General features: G+C 40.5%; 1 protein-coding gene across 4 annotated transcripts in view; it reads right to left on the bottom strand.

Annotated features, from left to right (window-relative positions):
* RAB27B (RAB27B, member RAS oncogene family) overlaps nucleotides 1-22,056 on the bottom strand; it is a 204,567-nt gene extending 182,511 nt beyond the window's left edge. For all 4 annotated transcript variants that reach the window (XM_050944785.1, XM_050944788.1, XM_050944790.1 and 1 more), the window contains exons 1-2: nucleotides 21,973-22,056; nucleotides 21,760-21,852 (exon numbers count right to left, since the gene is read on the bottom strand). The gene's annotated coding sequence lies outside the window, so the exon portion shown is untranslated. The remainder of the gene's footprint in view (nucleotides 1-21,759; nucleotides 21,853-21,972) is intronic.
* Nucleotides 22,057-22,396: the final 340 nt, after the last annotated feature.

The raw sequence follows: 22,396 nt of genomic DNA, 5'->3' as shown, positions 1-22,396 counted from the left end.
ATACATCAGTCACTTGTCTTCACTGATCTGCATATCTTACTTTAGAAATGACAATTTCATGGTCCAGAGAAGAAATGTCCTGTGCTTTATTAACATCCAGAGTCAATTATTTCCATGCAATATAGAAAAATAACTAAATTGTGATAACTCTGAAGAGGCTCTTTTCAGAACACATCCCCACTTTGGGGGAACTGGAACCACACAGCCCCATAGGAAATTTACAGAGGCAGACTCCTCAGTTCATATCCTTCCCTATCTGGGGGGAGGGATAGCTCAGTGGTTTAAGCATTGGCCTGCTAAACCTACAGTTGTCAGCTCAGTTCTTGAGGGGGCCATTTAGGGATCTGGGGCAAAACTCTGTCTGGGGATTGCTCCTGCTTTGAGTAGGGAGTTAGACTAGATGACCTGCTGAGGTCCCTTCCAACCCTAGTATCCCATGATATGGGGAATGCATACAGTTACACCTCTCAAGGGGTGCACCAGCCCTTCCCTGAGTGCCCAGACATCTCCTCTGGCTGATGTGTAGTGGGATCATCTCCTCCCCACCACTTTTGGAGTGCTTTAATTGCAGAGAAGAAGCAGGGACTGCAGTTGTGCCTCACTGGGAGAGAGTTTAAAAATGATGATGCCGAAAAAGACCTGAGGTGATACAATAAAATTCACTCCTGTCCACAAGGCCCACACAAGGTGCATGTGTAACCATTGTTATACTACACAGGTCCTTGTTACAGGAGTGCTCTAGGCCTGTACATATGTAAATAGTTGATTGATAAAGTGCCAGTAGATGGTGCTTAAGAACACTGTAGCAACTGCTGGATTTTATAAGACCAAACTGCTTCCTGTGTACAACTCATAACAGCCCTATTTTAATAGTTTAATAGGACTTAAGTGGTATATGGGCCTCATGTGGGCTCTCTGCATAGGAGTTTTATGCCTAGTGAATAGAAGACTGGATATTAGCTTTTAAATGTGATATGGTAAGAAACAAACAACAAAGAAAAAGCCAGTATGGCCTATACCGTGGTTGGCTTTACATCATTGACAAGCAAGCCACTTGTTTCTTTCTGTGAGTCGCTTCACTAATGAGAACAGTCCTAGAATATAACTGAAGAAACTCCTATTGACTTTGATGTGCTTTGGATCAGGCCCTTGCTTCGGGGTACCTGAGTATAAGAGACACATCTATGTGTCAGAGCAGGAGTCAGGCTTAGTGGTCAGAATCCAAATACCGGCACCCAAAGTCAAAGCAGAGTCAGAGCTGGGGATCTGAGCCAAAGGTCAGAACTGAAGAGTCTGAATGCCAGAGCCCACAGCTGAGATAGAATTAGAACCAGGAACTGAGGAAGATGGTCAGAACCAGATTATGGGAAGATGGTCAGAACCAGATTTCATGGAATCAGGGAAGGTAGGGACAAGACTGGGACAAGGCTGGGTGCAGGGTAAGGTCTAGGCTGGAGTGAGGCAAGGACAGGGAAACAGAGACTCCACAGATATGTGCATTAAGCAGCCACTGATCTTCTGCAGCTGTCGGGCTTAAGAGCAAGCCACCTATGACAGCAGTCAATAAGGAGGCTCTGCTGTGACTGAGTTGCACTTGTTGGCCACCTGATGACTGGGCAGGTGCAGCTGCAGGCCCCATGGAGTGAGTGATAGAACATGGTAATCGTGTACAAGTACCAATATTGGAATTATACTGCACCCAGAAAAGGAACTGAAGAGGGATAGGACTCAAAGGAGAGAGATGAGCCCGGGTGAAGGTAAGAGCAAATTATTTTAGAAAGGAAACAATGAAAGCCTCACTGCCTGGGTCATTTAAAACTTGGACCAAATGAGATAGTGTTAAATGTACTGTAGAGAATAGTTGAGCACTGGCAGGGAGGGGGGAAGATTTACAATATGATTCAATTGGTTTTTATTCATCTCTCTGATTCTAAGACAGAGTGAAATAAAACTAGTAGAGAAGTAGAAATTGTATTTTAAAGCTCCTGCGGGTAAACAAACAATAGAGTTTTTAAAAAAATTAAAGCGAGACTGCAAGATACTTTAAGTTCAAACTTGAAACTGAAATGTAAACTGAAATGGTTTACAACTAAATTAAAATTAATAGATACGAGTTCATTTAAAAATAAGTCATTTTTTTGTTTTGGTTTGGCTTGATCCCTGCAGGATTTGAAACCCACACTATAGAGCATTGTGTTTGTGCATGACAACCAGGAAGCGTGACTGCCTAAAATCTGATAAATAACAGAAGAGACAGTCTCCCTTTTGTTCTTACTCATATGGCATGCATAGTGCTTTACAAAACAAAGTATATACTGGTCAGATCCCATATACATACAACTGAAATGGTGGAGAATTGGTAGACATGGTGGTAGCTTCTTAGTGGTAGATGATTAGGCAAAAGGTGTGGCTTATAGGTAGAAATTTGAGAACACAGTTCAAACAGCCTTGTTCAGGAGAGCACTTAAGCATGTGTTTGAGTCTCATTGAAGTTAATGGGTTCTTCAGCATATGCGGAAGTGCTGTTCTGACTTGGGATGGATTTAAACTAACTACAGGATTAAGTGCTTTCCTGAAACATGGATTGATCAAGGTGTATGCTGTATGATTGAATATGACCATTTATATCACTGATATTACCACTGTTCTACAATTGCAACAAATCTTGTACAAAGTATGTACAAAGGTGTCTGTGAAAAGTTACAGATCTATTAAATCTGATTATCCTGGTTAAATCCATGTATCATCTTTATATCTAAAATTATGAATATTTGCTATGGACCTGTATCTAACACATGTGTTGTATTCCTGGGTAACACTCAGACAAGATTTACATTAAGGGTAGACAGCTACATGTTACTGGCCCATTAAGGACACTTCTCTCTAACACATAGAAGAGAAACTCATCTTGACCAGTAGGTCTTTATGTGGATACCTCAAAAAGAATATAGGCAGTGGCCGCCCCATGTGTCAAAGCATGTAAGGACATGTGATATGCTCATGTGACCCTGGACTCCATCTTGGGCCAGTAACTTTCCACAAACAAAGACTTTGTTTCAGACAGCAAATTTCCAGGCACTTGGCAAAGGACATAAAAAAGCCCTGAGGTATCTCCATTTGCCTCTTTCCTGCCCTGATTCTCTGGACTATGGATTTATAACTAAAAGATGCATTTTGAACTATGGACTGAGGACTTTCCAATATTTTGAAAATTACCAGAGAGACTTTACAAGCCTTCAGTCTATTCCATCAGTGCAATTATTTGTATGTATATGATCTATTAACCCCCTTCTTCTTCTATTATTAAACCTTTAGTTTTTAGTTACTAAAGGATTGGCATCATGATTATGAGGTAATATATGAATTATATATTGACCTGGCTAAGTGGCTGATCTCTTGGGATTAGAAGGATCCTATATTTGATTAAATTGATTTTCAGTAGCCGCTCATCGTAGAGTCCAGTGTGTGAGCGCTGAGCCAAAGGCTGGAATGTCTACAAAGGCTGCATTTTTGGCTTCTTGTTAACCAATGTGGTGAGACAGAATTTACTGATGTGGTATAAACTAATGATAGACTAACCACCAGTTTGGGGTGCGTCTGCCTTATTTCTCAGCAGTTTGTCCTGAATTTGGAATCCTCGACTGTGACCCATTGAGAAATAATGATATGAGGGAAGGGTTATTAGTTTTCACCTGAAAAGAGGGAGGTTATTTCATAGAAACAGCATGGGAAAAGATACTGAAAATTGTTAGTACTCAGTGAAAAACAAGATAAATGATGAAAAGTAAATTGGATAAATTATTTAAAAATCTAAACCAAAGGAAATGGTTAAGCTGAATATTCAGAATATATTCCTAAAAGGAAATGTTAATAATCTAATTCCTAATAATCAGAAAAGGAAATAATTTTTTTAAACATGATTTTTAACCAAGTGCTATTCCTTTAAGAGAAATGGCTTGGTCCAGGGGACTGTCATGTATTGTTTTATACGTATAAATTCAACAAGCTGTAAAATATCCAGCTATCTAAGTTCCTGCATAGGTGAGTTTCAAAAAGAGTTTGTTTAAACTAGAACAGAGGAGTAACTCAGAACAATAGAAAGTATGCTAATGACAGAAATAGGAACAACAGCATATTGTCAATTATTCCAGTATCCATCATAATCTCCAATTTCCATCTTTTGTTCCTCAGAAATAGTGAACTTGAGTTTAAAGCTAAATGCTGCAATTTAAACACCAACCATAATTAAAAAACAGGTGTTACTGTGGCATTTAAACTTTGGTTAGACACTTATTTTAAATACTACTATACTCTTGCAACAAGTTTAGGGAGACTGAAAATCAACATTTAGAGAAACAAGAAGGTTCAACAAGTTATATGGTTAATTCTAGTCTGCGTGTCTCCAGGCACAATCCCAATACCAATTCTGAAGAATTCATTTGAGCTTCAGTGGGATTTGCCTAAGTAAAGAATTCAAAACTGAGCATAAAACTGACCATAACTGGCAAACCTTGATGCTTGTTAGAAAAGTGCTACAGAATGGACTCAAAATCCTACATTCTGCAAATAGTGTTACTATTATGTTTGGAACACTGCTATAGAACATTGGCTTTAGTATCTTTTTAGTAAGGAAAAAATAAGGGGGGGGGGGACAGACAAATCAGGCGCAACCAATGTTTCATGTTTTATTCAGATTTGAATCAATTGCCTATCTTTCCCTTTCATCATGCTGATTCTGTTTAAACCCAAATCCAGAAGCATTAAGGATGGATGATGGTTCTTATAAAAAAAACAAACAGATTCAGTTTAGCCACAAGATCTACCTTTAGAAAAGAGAAAGACTTAAGATGTATGGAAGCTGCAGAGTTATAGACTTTTTAACAACAAAAGTAATAGTATGGAAAAAAACTTACTTTCTTTGCCTCAAAGTGATCATTCTCTATGGATGTACTTCCAATAGCATCAATGGTGCCACGGTTCCACTGTGGTTTCCATTCCACTTAATAGCCATCACTATCTCAGCAGGTAGAATATGCAACATAATAATCTCTTTAATAACAGCCCCACATACTTCAGACATTATGTTACCTGCAACATCCCAGCAAACTTCAGTAAGCTAAGAAGTTCTTTTTGTTGACAAAAAATGAATATATACTGCCCACATGCGTCAAGGAGAAAGCAGGGCTGTATGATATGAGACACCAGTAAAATGTGTTCAGATGAAATCCATAAGACAAGGTGCAAGGCTCACATACAGACCTTCTTAACTTTCTGCAATCCTCCTTAAGTGCTCAGATAACTGATAGATCTTTATCTTATGCAGTGTACAGTGGGCCAGATTCTCAGATAATGTAAATCAGTGTATTCCCACTGACTTCAATGAGGCAACTCTAAAGCTATGTCCATTTGCACCAGCTGAGAATCAGCCTCAGCGTGAGCTGCATACTGATAAATAGACTACTGAATATTTGGGGCTAGATAGTGCCCTATATACATGTGCTCATGGAAATTAGAGGGAGGGCAGAAACAGATTTTTTTCCTCCAATATTTTGGCAACTAGGAATGTTTTTGTTTGCTTTTCTGGGTAAATCCTATAAGCATCAGCCATGCACTTAAGCACTGATTTGTCAGAGAAACAAATTCTGCTCCCATTGCAGTTAGTATCAAAACTCCCTCTGATTTCAGTGAAACTGGATTTGGCTCCAAGATAGAACACAGACTTTACTATATGCACAATTTCCCAAAAGAATTACACCACAACTAACAAAAAGCATTTCTCCAGGATCGAACAACCTCTACAGTCAGCTAAGCAAAACTTCTACAACCATGCATACCATCACTTTCTTCTTGCTTACGCTCATTTTATATTCCCCTTCCCCTGTGCACCACACACAAGGGCCTGAGAGGATTGCAGTCATGGGGGTTAGCAACCAGCAGGTCTTTGGGAGGGTGACCGTGGGAGGCTGGGGAGGGACTTAAGGTTTGTGCAGGGAACTACAGTGGGGGCTAGTGGGGAGTCGGAGTGGCATTAAAAAAAAAAGCAAGCTGGGCAGGAGACCAAGTTGCTAAAATCTGTATCATGGGTTGTCTAGGGAGGAGAGACAAGGAGCTGTAATGAGAGTGATGTTGGCATCGTAACAGGAGGAATCAGCATGGAGCAAGTGTTCCAGTGGTTTCTGTTGTGTAGAAGAAAGGAGTTTTGGTAAAGAACTTCTTACCCCCCTTTACAAGTAACTAATGTCAGTGCTCTGTGTAGCGTTGGCTTTGAGCTCACCAATCACATTACTTGGTTTCCTAGCATTGCTTTTCTGCTCTTTAGTTAAAAATCTGTACAAGTTACAGGAGTCCACCAAAACATTAAGCTGGCCAGAAAAATTCCTCCTGCTTAGTAATAGGAAAATAATAATTTGGGCTTCATTGACAGAACTATATAGAAAATAAAATGTCTGTGCTGCTGAATAAAATGCTGACAGTTTAAAGGCTTTGCTTTAAATTGTCAGGGGCTTCCTCCCTGCTCTGAGTATAAATCTTAACATAAATCCATAGGGAACCTGGAGCCTTAAAATTTCACCTCTCTTGTAGAGGATTTTCTTGCCTGCCAGTTGCATGCCACTGAGCTACTGAAATGGTTAAAATCCTTTCCTGCAGGATAGATGAGATCTTTGGGATGCAGGACTGCACAGAGCATCTAGGATAATGCAGCCCTTGCATTCCAGCTCACAATCCACCAAGAGAAAATTGGTCCTCATGACCACAATAGCTTGGACTATTGCCCACAAACAATTCAATTACACATTACATTTTGCTAGGATGCTTCATGGTTGGTCAACTTCTTTTGTTACCTTGTGATTCTTATTATTTCTGATTTTAATAGACAGCAGGACTTTCATTTTAAACCCCTATTGACCCAATTTCCTTTAGAATTGGAGAACTGGATTACTCATCTCTCTCTCTTTCACGCTGGCACAATGAATCAAACTAATAAAAATGATAATTTGACATAAGTGTTCAGACCTATTTCAGGACATTATTCCTTGTGTCGCTGATGAACTCTGGGAATTTCAACGAGGCTCTCACAGAGTTCCTCTGGGATGAGAGAAGAATGTCCTAAGCAGTTGTATATCATGCAAGTAGGCCTTCTGATTTTGATATGCTATATTCTACAGATGAGCTTGAACTGCACATTTTGCCCCTGAAACAAGGTTTAGATCTCAATTTTGAACACCCCAAAGTGTAGCTGGATAGAACAGGGCTTTCAGTTCATTATAAAAATAAAAGCCATTTGCAAAATCTGGATCTGGATCCATGTTGGAATTTTGACCACCACTGAAGCTCTAACATTTTGATTTGGGCCCACCTGTCATATCATTTGGCCTTCTGCTTTTTAGAGCACACAGATGGTGACTTCCTGTTGGAGAAATGCACTAAGCTAAAGACCAAATATTAAAAGAACATGTTGGAGTTCTGAAAGAAAAATGGATGCCAAGGAAGAAAGACTTTTAGGAACTACCTGATTTCTGAGTAAAAGAAACAATCATAATACAAATAATTAATCCCATATTCATCAGTCAAATCAAATTTGTAGCTTAAGTGGAAGGTGAGCAATATTAATCTGTGGAACTCACTACCACAAGATATCCCAGAAGCAAAGAGCTCCCCAGACTGTATAAAGTATTAAACTTGTACATGAATAATAAGTACATACACAATTGCATTAAAATAAGATAACAAATAAGAGAACCTCATGCTTCAAGGTATAATCTAATTACCAAGGATTGTAGCCCAGTGGGCCAGCTTACCTCTATTATATTCATGGTTTTACATTATATTCTGCTTTATTATATTCAGCTGTAATGCAAGGAACCTACAGACTTGTATCATGTAAGACATTGGCTTCAGCAGTTAGAATGAGGCTTGAGGCCTATGAACTTTGGCATAGATAAACTTAGGTAACCCATGCATTTAGGGAACTGGAAGTAGAGTGTAAGGCAGAATTTTGTCCATAATGACATCAGCAAACCACAGAAACATGAACTAACACCAGCTTCTGGAAGATTTTGGATGGAACATCCAATCGCAAGAGTGCCATGGCAATGAATTCACATATATGATAATGAGTTAAAATCAGAAATATACTAACCTATAGATAGACACCTTAATATTAGTAAAGGGAGGAAATACAAATAAAGAAGAGGAGAGAAACCCCTACTAAATATGCATTAGACATGGTAACGTTCGCATAACATACTACAAAAGCGAAAGCCCAGCCTGTGGGCAGGATGAGAGGGAGATGTAGCTCTTGAGAGGGACCAGAATGAGGGCCATTGGTGAAGCTGAGGAAGATGACAGTGATGAGGAAAATAATGGCTAACATTTCAGCTTATTCTGCCAGGGATGGTGTAAGTATGGGGGTTCAGATATACTTTCTATATTATCTCTATCTCTCTTACTGAGTGAGAGTGTGTGTGATTTTGCTAAATATATTAATGAATTCTTTATTTGTAAGTACAAAAGAGTTCCTATAGTGTGAGTGTTGCACTTGTTCACATCGGGGTTCCCAACTGTATAATAATTTTAATACTGGGCCTGATCTTGGGACAAGAACCTGCCAATCCTCAAAGTGATAACTGGAAATTCTTATTCCTAATCTATAGATCAGGCTACAGAATTAGGAAGATGTTTCTACTATGGACAGATTTTTGCCTACCTATCCAGTATTGGGTTTCTTTGAAGTATCTGATACTTCTCATTGTCAGATGACCTCGATGGACCAATGATCTGACCCTATATAGCAATGCTAATGTTCCAACGAACCTTTAGGAATACCAAAAATCACACTTTCAGCTACATTATTTCTTCACCTCATTCATACTTTTACTCACCCCATGTTTGTAATACATAAAATGTTTCTATTTTCCTTTACATTTCCTCCACTGGATCCAGTACATGGTGCTTGGTACTCTACACTAGTCCAATTTAAACTTGCTCAGCAGATTTCTGCCAGTCAGTAAAGGCAATACAATTAGCTTCACTCACAGCTTACTGCAAGAGTGAGCAGATACTTTTGTACTTTGCAGCAGGTGTTCTCAACCTTTTTCTTTCTGAGCTCCCTTCCCCTCCAACATAATATAAAAACTTCAGGGCCCAGCAGAGGGTGAGGGAATGGCTTGGGGCTCCTGGCTTCAGCCACTGTGTGTGGTGGGGGTCTTGGGGCTTCAGCCCTGTGGGGCTTGGGCGGGGGGGAGGGAATGACAGCTCCAGACTTCAGCCACCAGTGGAAGAGGAGGGGAAGGGGGCTGAGGTTTCAACCCTGCTGTGGGGGGGGGGGAGGCAAGAGGCTCCAGGTGAGGGGCTCAGGACTTCAGCTGCACCAGGAATCCTGGGGGCTTGGGATGGGGGGCAAGGGCTTCTGCACTTCAGGGGAACTGGGGCTCAGTGCTTTAGGTCAGTGGGAGCACTGTGGCTGAAGGTTTCAGCCCCAGAGTTCTGCTCCAGGTTTCAGCCCTGTGGGAGTGCTGGCGCCTGAGGCTCCCTGTGGTTCTGCTCCTAGTTTCAGCCCCATGGGGGTGCTGAGGCTCAGGACCCCATGCTTCAGTGGCAAGGCCCCATGGCCTCCTGAAACCAGCTCATGGTCCTCTAGGGGGCAGCAGTCCCCTGGTTGAGAACCACTGACTTACAGAAACCTGCAGTCTATTGTGTGCTCGCCCAGAGACCAAGAGAATTCTAGCTGAGCCAGGCAGAATTCCTCCTTCTGATTATAACACAGACCAGAGAGATGGCTGCAGCCCCAAAGAGTTTACAATCTATGTCAATTCTCCTCAGGCTCCTACTGCAAAGTAGCTCAGCTAGTGCTATAGCCCCACTCTGCCCCACACAGAGGCTTGACAGATGTGGTAGTGACAACGGCAGCACTGTATATTCATTACTACAGTTAAAAATCAAGGGTGAAAGATGTGGGGTATCTTAGTGATCAGAGCCACCATAAACCAGTTATAGCACGCACAGTATGCTAGCCACCTTGCGGACCGTATGGAACAGACACAGGAGAAGGAGGGGGGACATAGGGGAACAGTGCTCCCCATACCAGGGAGAGAAGGGGGAGCTTTCTGTCCCTCCACTCTTACCAGAGGAGGAAGAGCGGTGCTTTTCCTCTCCCCACTCTAGCCCTACCCCATCCTTCCCTTAACCTGTAGTAGATATGACAGAACACAGACGAGCTTTAAACAAGTGAGAAACAGAACAGGCTGCACAAATAAGCTCACGTGCTAACATGGTTGTTATGTACAAAATTTGTTATTGTTGTAGTTTCATGTCTAGTCCAATAAAACCCCCTTTCCAGGGCAAAGTGCCCTTTACCCAGACTCCTCCATCATCCCTCACCATCCCACCTCTCTGCAGACCTACCTCACCATCCTCACTCTACCAGGCAACTGAACAACCACAGAGATTAATGGTGGATTTTAACTTCATAATCCTTCTTTGTGGGTGAAGACGACTTCAGAGATTGTTAGCATGGACACCAACAAGCCTACAGTGGAAGATTTGACAGATGAAGTGTGCTAGCCACAGCAAGGAGAGATATTCCAGAGGATAGAAGACGAGAGACCGAGGAGAATGACATGGAGACTTTCTGCTCCAGGCATACTGCTGAAACAATTTACCGCTTGTCCACAACAATGAAGCGCCAGTAATGTGGATGAATGGCGAAGACCTACTTGTTATACTGGTAAGATTACAGTTTTACAAAACAGCAGTTTCTGAATTAAAACGAAGCAGAATGATTGGATTTTCTTAATGTAATGATTATAGTATTTGTAAGAGTTTAATATGACCCATATTTCTTAAACACCATGAATAGCAATTTATTCACTTAAATATACAGAAATCCTTTATTGAGCATTTCACATAAAGGACTCTTCAAAATTAACCTCACTGCAATGGAACTAACTGGGAAACAAATAGCCCTTGCTTCCATTTTGAAGAACACTTTTATCTGGGATGGCTGCTTATTTTGTACAAATGTGAGTGTACCTGAGCATCCCAATTATACGGTTTTTAAATCACAGAACCATATGGATCAGTTTCACCAGTACATTCTGGCTGATTGTGCTGCTCCAGTAATACAAAGCAGCCATAAACCCACATTAACTGCCCTGTTAAGACAGATTTATTGTTATTGTGCATCACTGGAACTGGGTAAAGCAGTTGAAGCATCCTAGTGAAAATGGATGATAGGTTTGTTTGGGTAGCCGAAGAACTAAGCAGTGTTCTTAAAAATGTTAATGTCTTTTTAAATACATAATCCATGTCTGAGTTCAGAAAGGCAAACCCAAAGATGTAGATGGTTCGAGTGCCTTTAATAAAGGCTTCCAAAACAAGCCAGATGTTCTGAGCCTGTTGTGTTCTCTAATAAATAACCTTCTCGAAGGAAACTATGGCTTTGATGTCTGCGAGTCATTCCCCCCTGCCTACAGCCAGCAAGAAAACATCACAGAATCTAATTTGATGAGAGTCGCCAATGACACTTTCAGGAAAGTACACTGCTGTACGACAGCCTTAAGTGCGAGAAGGAATTTCAAATTGTACATGTTCAGATGCTGCAATTCTTAGATCTGTGGTGACCATGACAGATCCTTTTCAGCTGACCCATCACCTCCAACCCCGCCTTAAAATGAGATCCAGAGTATTAGCAGCAAGCAATATTGAAGCTTCACTGCAACAGTGACTGTACAAGCCCTTGGTAAGACAGTACGCCTATTTACATGTACTGAGACAGAAACAACCTAGTCTCGTCCCATCATTAACATTCCTGCTGCTATAGCATTCATTCACCAAACCACTCATATTTAAATTCTTCTGACTGATCTGAACCACTTGGGCTTCTGTGATCCCAGAATGGCTGGGAAAAGGAAAGCAACAGCAGAACAGCAAACACTCTCAGTGAGGAAGAAGTCGTACTTCCTGGATGCTACTCTGTGCACACAGATGAGATGCAGCACAGAGCGGCATTCTGAGAGCCATTTGTAGCCCCTTTCATTGTGATTGACAAGCCAATTAATGCTAAAAATTGTCTTTACAATGTAGCTTCGGCAACTCTGAGCACCGCATTCAAGTGACAGCACAATCATTAAGTTTAATCTGTCCAGCTAAATTAACAATTCTATATCCTGTCAAAGGGTATCCACATCCTGTCAAAGTGGTTTCAACTATGTGTATGCATAAACACATGCACATTAGAGCTTGCAAACAGTTTGGGAATCGAAGTCCATATGCAATGGCCATACTAGGCTCTGAACCAATGTCAAAGTTTTACAAGACAGTTTGTCAGGGACTTAGAGACCACTGCAATGCAATGGTCAAAGTGAAGTTACTCTGGATTTATCCAATGTAATTGAGATCAGAATCTGGCTCTTACTATCTAATACTAGGTACACACTGGATATGATGTTAGCTATCCCTGCCTAGTCAAGTGTCTTAGCAGGAAACAACAAATCTGGATAATCATAGCCACTTTGTGGCTCCAGGGAAAATGATTTCTGGTGCTAGGTGACAAAATCATCTCAGGTGTAAATTATTGTATTTTGGGGAAAGGGAGAATAAATTCAAATTAACATCAACTGAGTTATTACACTGTGGGTCTCTGTGCATGAACACTAATTTTATTCTGTGACACTGATTTGAGAATGCAGACTTAGGGGGAATAGTCCTAACTCAATTCACAAGCCTATTATCATGTAGTTCCCCAGAAACTAATGAATTTATGTAACTAAAGTCCCAACACGTGCATGTTCTTTTGCGCAGGAGATAGATTGTAAAGTATTATTTCTCATACTCATGTGCTTTTAGCTTGGCTATATATATTTTAATAAAGGAAGTTGCTTTTCTGCAAACCGTACTTAATGAAAAAAATTACAATTAAGGCCAACCATCACTTCAGTTGAAGATGAGATATCATAACCCATCAAAGAACTGTTATTTCAAAAGGGCAGTGTCATGGCTTCCCAATTATAGTTATGACTCGTGTTTTGCAGAGGGGAGAAAGGCAGTACATTTCTTTTGTATGTCTTGTGAACAGTTCTTTGACACATTTAAATTGCTTAGAGTAGGTTTCCTTTCAAAACAATAGTGGTGGCTTATTATTAGAGCTTATAATGGAAACATTCATAGATGAAGTTCAAGCACAGTACTTTTGCTCAGAAGACTATGGGTAAAATCCTGGCACCCTTGAAGTCAAAGGCAAAAATCTCAACAGGATTTTCACCCTCTGCCTACCTAGGTCCCTAGAGCCCATAATCACAGTATCAGAGCACCTTGCAAATATAAGGATGACTATCAGTCTCTTCTTCCCTTAAGGCCTGTAAGTGGATTTTCATGTTGTTTTTTTGTTTTGTTTTTTCAATACTGCTCCCACTTTTGCTTTGACACTGACACATCCAGTGCTTATCCTGACTGATTTCCCAAACACAATATCAGTAGCTACATTCTCCCTAAAGTCCTGGATTATGTAGCAAGGTTCTCCAGTTTCATACAAATTGACATAGTTTGATCTGAAATTTTTACCCAGAGTCAAGAGGAAGTCTCCTTATTAAGGACAGCATTTAAGCATGTGCTTAATTTTAAGCACCTGCATTAGTCCCTTGAGACTCAAGTACTTGACAAACGTTAAGCACATGCTTAAGTGTTCTCCTGAGTTGGCACCCAGATTCTGATCTTAGCTACAATGAAAAGTGGTCTATAAATTGTGGTTGTCATCAGTGGAAAAAAACATGAAGGACTAGAAACAAATGGCCAATGAAAACTACATGACTGTACTAGAAGGGTTGATCTGTACATTTACTACTATAATCACTTAAAATCTATCTTTCTGTAGTTAATAAATCTGTTTTATATTTTTTACCTAAAACAGTATGTTGTTTGACGTGCAAGGGAAATCTGCTCAGGAACAAGAGTTGGTGCAGGTCCTCTCCACATTTGGAAGAACTGAGTAATAAATTTACACTGGCCAGGCTTCTGATCAGGGCAAGTCAGTACAGCCCTAGGCTGGGGAGCTGGGGGAAATTGGCTGGAGCCTCTCTATTGTTGGTTCATGAAGGGCTGGTGAAAGCATTCATGTAACTAACATGGGTGTGTCCCTGCCTGCGGATGGCTGTGTGAGTGCAGGACCTGGAGGGGTTTGCAGCTTGTCAAAACATCACAGTGTGAGAGCCATAGGCACCCACTCGGTGGGTCCTGTGGGGATGGAGCACTCATGGGGAAAAATTGGTAGGTGCTCTGAACCCACCGGCAGTTCCCCACCCCACCCCAGTTCACCTCTGCCTTCACCTCCTCCCCTGAGCACATGGTGTTCCCACTTCTCCTCCTAGTGCTTGCCACCACGAAACAGCTGTTTTGTGGCATAACAAGCTGTGGGAGCGAGGGGGAGGAGCAGGAATGTGGCATGCTCAGGGGACTAGGTGGGGAAGAGACGGGGCCAGGGATTTGGGGAAGGGGTCCAATAGGGGCAGGGAGAGGGCGGAGTTGGGGCGAGGACTTTGGGGAAAGGTTTGGAATGGGAACAGGGCAGGGGTAGAGTCAGGACGGGCCAGGGGCAGGGGTGAGTTGAGCACCCACTGGCGCCAGGAGAATCTGTTGCCTATAGTGAGAGGGATCTCAGGTTGGTAAGACAAACGGGTCAGCAGTACCCCAGTTAGAGGCTGTACCGTGGGGAACCCATTACACTAATCCAGAGGCCAATGGAAAGATACCAATTGACTTCAACCACCATTAGATCAGGCCCTAGGAGAGTAGAATCATAGATCATTAGGGTTGGAAGGGACCTCAGGAGATCATCTAGTCCAACCCCCTGCTTGAAGCAGGATCAATCCCCAAATCCCTAAATGGCCCCCTCAAGTATTGAACTCACAACCCTGGGTTTAGCAGGCCCAGGCAAGTAGACAAGGAAGAACCTGGCACAATCCTGACACAATAAATTAACTATTTCTTATCATTGAATTGTTATTCTTTAAAAATATACTATTTCCCAAGTACCACCAGTAATAATAATTTTGTAAAATGCTTAAGATGTGGATTAGATATTTATGAGACAATGTGTACTTCTGTTTCATCATTATTTAGCCCCTGCTAACGAGCATTGAAAATAAAGTAGAATCTGCTAAAGTCTGGGCTGACACAATACAAATAATGATGCTTTCATTTAAAATGCGTAGCCAGAGATTTTTAAATGGAGACTCGCTAGATCAAACTCATCTCTGTCACTAGCATTCTATCAGGGATTAATTTGGCCCATGACTGAGTTACCAAAAGAGTACAAAATAGTAATAGGAACTGAGTAGTGTTACCAAAAAATTGAACTTCTTTGCACTTGAGTCAAGCTTAGTAAGACAGTGAAATCCACTGGTTACCCACTCAACTAGACAGAAAATATTTACAATACTGTTGTTCCACAGACAAGTATTCCTTCATTCTCTAATGGATGGCTTTTGACCCAGTGACTGAATGCTTCAAAGTGTGGCTACCACATTGCTAAAAATGATTTATTATGAATCCTTTAAAGGAGCATGCTTTACAAGTCAGCAAATGGACCAGATAGAGAATTTACTTATATACACCAAAAAGGAGAAAACCACATATCACAAAAACTGAATTGTGCTCCAGTTTTTAAATCTACAGACATGCTATTATATACTGGATAAAATAGGTCTTAGCTGTCATTCAAAGGGCAATCATATTGAAGAGGATTTCTTGTTAGAAAAGGCTTTAAAATAACAGAAACATTGGATCAGAACAATCCAATGGAGTTACTCAGGTAGAAATAGTGCCCAGTAAAAATATTATAGATTGCCTTCAGAGTATGGCTTTCACAATTTGACAGCTACATTTACTTCCACTTAAAAAGCCAGGCTACATGTTGAGATGGTACCTTCACATCCAGAATCAGCACAGGGCGGTCCTACTAGATCACTGGTACTCACTGAATTGGCAATGGCTGAGTCACCCTAACAGTAATGCAATTAGAGAGGGATAATGGGAATCAGAATCACCATCCCCCATTATATCACAACCTGTAACTTTCACTCCTGTAGGTTTCCCCAGTTCTCACACTAGTTTAAAGCTGGAGTCCCTTTATTGAATCAATGAAATTGCTCGTGATTTAAGCAAGTAAAACACAATTTGGCCAATAGCCTTCAGTGCAAGTACCTGCTAGACTACAGATTACTCAGATGAGAAAGGGTTGCCAGATAGGACCCTGTGTCCTACTCCATTTGGCAAACATTTATTCTCCCCTACACGCATTGTGTTTTCCAATCAGCTGAAATCCATCAGTCTGTTTGTGTTTAATAAATGCAGTGTCAAAAGACCCACTAATATATGCACAGTTCTGGGAATAACTGCTGCCTTCAGACCAGCAGAGGGCATATTAAACATTGTTTTGTATGCCAACAGCAATAATGCTGACCCAATCTGCATTTAATTTCTTTACAATTAAATAGTAGAATTAAAAAAAAATAAGCCCTCGAGAGAATTCAGAGCCTCTCTTCAGCTTCCAGTAGATTTCTTTTAGACTGTAAACATATAGGGGGCAGGATCATGTTTCCTCCATGTTCCATCCTGGGTCGTAAATGAAAATGATCAGTTGCAGAGCATAAAATCTTTGAAGACTTTTTTTAAAGAGGGCATAAATACGTTCCATTGTTAAGTAAATGATCTACAAATACTTTGCCCATGGGTACAGCTACTTAGCAATTGACAGTGTGCTGTTACAGGTGCTTTCTAGACAGTTTGAGATAGTAATACAGGTTAACAGGCTAGCGCATTAGTCTCACTGGCATTCCAAATGAAAGGTGATGTTTATGGCTGTTTAATAGATTTAAAAATTATTTTATATCTATATAACTTAGTAAAATACAAACATGGTGTGACATATTCTACTCTCAGTGGCACCCAGGAAACCCAAATGACTTCAGGGCTATCACATGGATATAACAAAGCTCTTAATCTTTGCTTCCTGAGCTGTCTCAGCTACCTCCTTTCTCAATTGCTGTGGACATCATCACCATCCTGCCTGTCACTCAGGCCCATAACCTGATGTCATCTTTGACTTGGACTTCTCTCTAGGTTCATCCAAGCTCTGTCTAAATCCTGCCAAGTCTTTCTGCAAAACATCTATTAAATATGGCCTTTCCCAGACATCTGCATAGCTAGAACTCTATTCCAGACTCTTGTCATCTTGCATGTCAGTTACTGCAACATGCTTCTGTCTGGCCCTGACAAATGCAATCTTGCCCCACTTGTATCCATTCAGAATGCTGCTGCAAAGGTCATTTTCCTAGCCTGTCACTTTGACGATCACCTTTGCTTCCCTCCACTGGGGTTTTCTTCTATATCGTATCAAACATAAATGGCTTCTATTAACTTCCAAGGCCCTTTATGGCCTATCTTATTTGCTGCTGATATGTCAACTCTCCCCTCTGACCAGCCCAGGATGCCACTCTCCATTGCCCAACTCTTAAGTTTTCAAAGTAGCACCTTTGTGCTTTCTTCCAGGCTTCCCCTCACTCTTGGGAAGAGCTTCTGATAAACCTAACTCATTATCCTCCTTCCAAACTCTTCTTAAAGCTCTCCTTTGCTGTGATGCCTACAAAAACGGTGACAGTTTGCTGGTGCACTGATACCACTGCCTTTCATGCTGACCAATATTGTCCCATTGTTTCCTTGTTACTCCCCCATCTGTATGCATCTGTTGTCTCTTGCCTTATATTTAGATTGCAAACTCTTTGGGGCAGACACCATCTTTTTGTTCTGTGTTTGTACAGTGACTAGCACAATGGGGTCCTGGTCCATGACTAGGGCTCCTAGGCACTATGATAATAATAAAATAATAATAACTGTAGACATAGTCGTGGAGAATGCATCATGCAAGAGATGGATAAGATACATAATCTTTCACATCATAATTGCCAGGTTGCCAGTATGAATTCAGCCTAAGTGAAAGTTGTTGTCATATCACAACGGCCAGTGTGAAACGCATTAATTAGTGGCTTCCAACTCATTCTTTGTGCACAGGCAGCGTCATCATAAAAATCACTGCCAACCTGGGCAGTCTAGTAATCACTCTCTACAAAGAGGCCAAAGAGGGGATGAGTATGGAGATGGGACAACCTTTTAATCCCTAAAGGAGAAAGGGTAGAGTACACAGTCAGAGTAGTTGCAGTGAGGCATCATCTGCTCTTTGGGAGCGTTAATCTGGCATATTTCACACTAAATTTTTTAAAAAACGGACAAAGAATCCCCCAAATGACTCAAGTGAATGGCTCACAAACATTCGTTTATTTTCACAGCACTCCTGTGAGATGGGTTGGGGAAGGGTGTTATCTCATTTTATAAATGGGAAACTGAGGCAAAGAGATCAAGGTCAAAAGTATCCACTAATTTGGGGCATCTAAATTAAGATGTTAGGACCTGAATTTTCAGGATACTTTTATAGATCTTTATATATCCAAAGCACAGCTCTGATTAAGTCCAGTTGCAGCAGCGAGTGCTTAGTGGATGCCAGGGTCTCAAGCTGGGCACCCAGAAAATAAGGAACACACAATTAGTGACCATCTGTGAAAATTTGGCTTAAGTAATTTGCCCAGCATCACACAAGAACTCCATGGCAGAGACAGGGATAGAATCCAATTCTCCAGGCCAGCATTCAACAGCCACAAGACCATCCTTTCTCTTCCTGCAGGCCCCTGCCTTAATCATTATTCACCTTCTAACTTCTGTAGTAAATGAAGCAGTGGTCCTACAGACAAAAGTCTCTTTCACTGCACAACCCTGAGTCACCCCCCAGAGCAGGATGAGGCAATGTATAATAAAAGACTGTATCATAATGCATACGCACAAAGGCTGGAATTAAAATTGCAAAGGCAGGTGTCAACTTTTGAGTGCTTGATAGTGCACCCTTAATAATGTTCTTTTGAACATAGCTTTTGTGTATATAATTGTAAGTGTAGGACTGTACACACAGGTACACACAGTTATACATTAATTCTGAGACACACATAGCTCAAGTGAAAGCCCCAGGCCTTGATATCTCACACAGCTGGAGCAAGTGGGTGAGAATTTGGACCCAGGTTCAAATTTCACATTATGGGTGTTAACTCTATAAACAAGACTGAGCCAAACCTTCGAATTCATATACTCCTGAATTTTTGGAGGACTAGAGTTGAAAGGGCGATCTAGATCTGGATCCGAAACTACATAGTTCTAATCAACATCTAATCTAAGGGTAGAGCTGGGCAACATTTTTTGGCCAAAATATTTTTCCCTCCCAGTGACAAATGAAGATTCAGTGACACCAAAACATTTAGCAAGTTTGTATCATTTTCACCAAATTGTTTTGCTCAAAACAAAATCCTTCAAAAAGAACCCCTCAAAATGTTTTGACATTTTCAAAGTGACTTTAATTAGAAAAATTTAAATGAAAATCAAAAATGTTTTAAAATTATCAAAATTGAAGTGAAACATTTTGATTGTGTTCAAAAGAAACCTTGTTTGACCTGAAACAATTTTTTTACTTACTTGTCAATTCACTGAAATTTCCAAAAAAAATTTCAGTTTGACCCACAATGATTTTTCTTTTGTATTTTTTCAGAATTGCTAGTGAACCAAAAAATTCATTATTTGCACAGTTCTAATTCTGAGATACCGCCACTTTCTAAGTAAAGTGGCAGTGAAATAATAGAGCAGAAGCCAAAATAGCCTTGATTTGTGCGCCAATGATGGGTGTTTTCTACTGCTTCAATATATTTACATTTAAAGAAGAGGGATTATAGAATACAGTTATATTAAAATATACTATAAAACATAGAAATACACAGATTATGTATATTCAACAAGTATCAGACATGAAAGTTAAAGAGGTTGTTTAGTTCATTACATCCCCACAGTAGGACATTGGAGGATTCATTCTGATTTTACTGTTTCCTGTCTGCAGAAAATATTGGATCATGGACTTTTATTACCAAGTAACACAATCTGAATTGTAACTAGCTATTAAATCAAATAATGTGGAAATTATTTACTGTATTTAAAATAGCTCTAAGGGACACTACAAAAAACCTCATAAATCCTCAGGTCTCATTGTGACATCTTACTCTTAACTCTATGGGAATTTTGCATCTAAGTTGTGCTCTAACTCTCTTAAAAACACAAATGAACATGGAACATAATATTCCACCCCTTACCCCAGAGAATGCTTTAATTTATCCCTCTCTGCAAAAATATATTTTGGATTGTTTAAATTATGACCCAAATTTAGCAGTCAGGCACATATTGTTATGAATTACAGCCCTTTTACTACCCATAAGGGCATGTCGACACTTAACTCCGGAGCGATTGATCCATGGGGGGGGGAGGGTGATTTATCGCATCTAGTGAAGACGCTATGAATCAACCGCCAAGCGCTTTCCCGTTGACTCCGGTACTCCACCGGAGCGAGAAGCGTAGGCAGAGTTCACGGGGGAATGTTAGCAGTCGACCTACCGCAGTGAAGACACCATGGTAAGTAGATCTAAGTACATCGACTTCAGCTACGTTATTCATGTAGCTGAAGTTGCATAACTTAGATGGATCCCTCCCACCCCCAGTGTAGACCAGGCCTTAGACTCACCTATGAATTTGGCCCATTCCCAGTTGAATTTTGATCATTACCAATTAAAAACACTGACTTTTTAAATCAATCAATTTAAAGTTATAAAACTTGATTCTTCTTTAATGTACAGTTGCCATTTATAAGTCATATTGGTTGTTTGCATTTCTCTAAAATCCAATCAAATTATTTTTACTCTTAGTAAAATAAATGCTTTTAGAATAGAATGGAATTGGGCCAAATCCTTCTCTCCTCTCTCTCTCTCTCTCTCTCACACACACACACGGTCCATTGACGAACATTAGTCACATCCACTGAAGTTCAAACTGCAATCAAAACTTCTTTCATTCAACTTATTTCTAACTGGCATCCAGTGCTCCAGATGCCCTTGAGCAATCTGTATGTCAGTTCTGTGGAAGCTATGTCTATACAGGCAGTGTAGTTAAAGGGAAATTGCAATCATATCTATAAGATCACAGATCTTTTAATGGCCAACAAAACTGGACATCTAGACCAAATTCAGCTTCCTCCAATGATAGGGAAAAATGGTTTATGATCTGTTTCCAAGATTACATCTGACTACTGTTAGCATTGAATGTGAACCTTATACGTAGGAAGCAATCCATTGGCTTCACAGTTAAGATTCATGAATATCTCTGTACCCTTCTAGCAAGGGATGAATGACATATCTGATGGGACGTGAGAAAACCAGAGATATGTTCAGAAAATATTGCATCAGTGATTACAAAGAAAATAAACAGTTCTTCAAACCTGCGAATGGAGTACATGTAAAACAGTTGTGAGCTTTGCTCACAACATCCAGCAAAATCCATTTCTCATCCCAGGCAAGGAAGAAAAAGTCACAATGGGAAAAAAAATCAGCTATCCTCATCAGAATCTACCATCTCACATCTGGAAGAAAACACACAACGTCTTCCCAGTATTTAGGATTTTTCAGGCATTTACTAGACATTTTCCACAATGGGTGAACAGAAGATCCAGGTTTCTCTTCCTAGATCAGCTCATCAATGGTTTCCTTCCCCTCTCTGAAGGGGGAATACAATGCAAACCAAAGGAACAAGCAGTGATAAACAGCATAATAAAGCTATAAAACAAATACTTACACTTTTGGTGTACAATACTCCCAGGTCTCACTAGCTGGAAATAACTAGCCCATTTCTTTATGGCACTGTTGCTCCCGTCTGAGCTACAGAAATCTAAAAACGTAACAACAATATAAATGACTGAGATGCTGGCAATAAATAAGGATGAAATAAGCAGCTCTAAGGCTTTTATAATCTAAGAATCCTTATGATTAATGGTAGATAAATAAATACCTTGCAGGTTTCAGGATGAAAATGATGCTCCAAAATGCTGCTCCTTGTCTTGTGTAACAGCTAAAGAAGCTCTGTGCCACTGACATGCTGCCAGGCAGCATTTCATATAGGCATTCGTGGGGTCCTAGTGCCTACCCAAGATATTTCTATTCCCTTTTATATTCAAATAGGTTCACATTTCATTGATCTGGTGCCAGTGACAGAATCCTTACTGACCTTCCAGTTTCTGATGCTGATGTGCTGTTTCTCTTTTGTATGGATCAGTAGGGGCAGAGAGGAGGGAGGTTCTCTTCCATAGTGTTTTGGGATTCTCCCTCTTTGCAGTAAGTTTCTTCTACCTTTACAACTGCACAGAACGTTTGCAAAAGAACAGCCACATGACTTGTTCCTGGCTCTGTTGCAAACTCAGCTTCCATTAAGTAAG

This window comes from Gopherus flavomarginatus, chromosome 3 (genome assembly GCF_025201925.1).
Source record: "Gopherus flavomarginatus isolate rGopFla2 chromosome 3, rGopFla2.mat.asm, whole genome shotgun sequence".
NCBI classification, from domain to species: Eukaryota; Metazoa; Chordata; order Testudines; family Testudinidae; genus Gopherus; species Gopherus flavomarginatus.
This window is presented reverse-complemented; position numbering and strand designations above follow the sequence as displayed.